This window comes from Octodon degus, unplaced genomic scaffold, assembly GCF_000260255.1.
Source record: "Octodon degus isolate 3935 unplaced genomic scaffold, OctDeg1.0 scaffold00427, whole genome shotgun sequence".
NCBI classification, from domain to species: Eukaryota; Metazoa; Chordata; class Mammalia; order Rodentia; family Octodontidae; genus Octodon; species Octodon degus.
The window spans coordinates 366,779-368,381 of record NW_004525003.1 but is presented as its reverse complement, the minus strand read 5'-3'; the positions used below and the strand labels follow the sequence as shown (position 1 = coordinate 368,381).

The window sequence follows — 1,603 nt, the reverse complement described above, 5'->3', positions numbered from 1 at the left end:
GTATTAATCGATTTAATAAGAATGATGTTTTTACTATGGTGACACTCCCAATCCATGATGATAATGTTTTTTTCTGTTTATTTAGAGGGTTTTTTGGGGGGTGATTTTGATCTTTTAATTACTTTTGAATATGCATCTCTGTTTTGAAAGGAAAGAAACAGAATCAACTTAAAGTAACAGAGGCTTCTGAAGAGCTAGGCCAAAACTTGCAAGCTTTAAAAAGGGGTTACTGGAGTCCCTGGTGTTAGCAACAGGGTCAAAAACCCTAAACAGTTTATCCACATTTTCCTTGAGGAAACAGCATGCAGAACAGCTTGATTCAGGAAATAGCATGCTGGCAGCCCTAAGGGAAAAGTAGATCAGAGCTGACCAAAGACTGGTTGTCAAAGAAAATGTTTGTATTTTGAAAATTCACTCTATGGTATAAAAAAGTCCTGGTTGCTGTCCATAACAAAACAAGTAAAAATATTACAGAAGGACCCACACTGATGTTTGATTTTACCCAGGTTTCACATAGAGCTTGAAGGTACAGATATACAGAAGGGAGAAGGTTCTGAAATAATTAAAAATATATACTTACTAAGATCATTAGACACACTGCATTTCCATTTGCTATACACACACTGATAGTGAAGACTATTTAAAAGAGGGTAATTGTACTACTCCTTTCCACTAAACAGTCACGTCCTGCTTTCTGAGACAAGTAACAATGCTGTTCTTCCATGTACGTGCTCATGTGGAAAATCTTGTTGAGGTTTTGCCAGGTCCAGGAGATGAATACAAGAATGTGCCCTAATTAGTGAATTGTAAGCTCAGTAAACATTTTTGGGATGGACCCATAAGATCAGGCCACTGATTTGTTCAACATGTACTGATTGTGAAATTCCTCAGCTCTTAACCATGCTGTCCATTCAGTATTGTAAAAGCTGGGTGTAGCTCCACCGGGACTCTTCTTGGGGCTGAGGTTGTAGTCATCAAAATCTGGAATGTCATCATAGGAGTCACCCCAGTAGCCTTTGGATGCATAATAGGCAGTGCACAAGTGATAAAATCCTGGCAGGCACAGCGGAATGCCAATGATGAGGACAGGAACAGCCCAGTCTGCCCATCCTTTGCAGATGTAACCAGACAGCAGGAGGGATCCTATGATAATAAGAAAGGCACCAATAAAGAACAGCACAGTGGTATGTGCGATGGCCTTGTAGGGGATCTTAGCAGGGCTTTTCTTAAACTAAAGGACAATGTAGACATTTTCTGTCCTGGAGAGCTTCGAGTATTTTACTTTACTAGTAGGGATTCCAGTAGCCATGTTGGTTCAGGAGAGCATCATAACACACTGACACAGGTGGTCTCTCTGGCTCACCCAAAATCCTGAAAATAGTGCCATTTTCCAGACTGTGTAGTTTCCTAAGCAGTCAGATAACTGCAGGTGTAGTTCAGTGGTACAGCACCAGCTTAGCTTTAATCTCAAGCTCCTTGGTGCTCTTATTCTGATAGTCTTCACACATCGCCACCGAGGGAAATATGAACCTAATTGAAATCAGGTGTAAAAAAAAAAAACTGGTTCTGAGGAGAGGCCAAGTGTGCATTGGCCACACCCAAT

The 1,603-nt window shown here is 40.7% G+C and overlaps 1 pseudogene; it reads right to left on the bottom strand.

The window, feature by feature from the left end:
• Positions 1-844: 844 nt before the first annotated feature.
• Positions 845-1,330, bottom strand: LOC101572266 (annotated as a pseudogene).
• Positions 1,331-1,603: the final 273 nt, after the last annotated feature.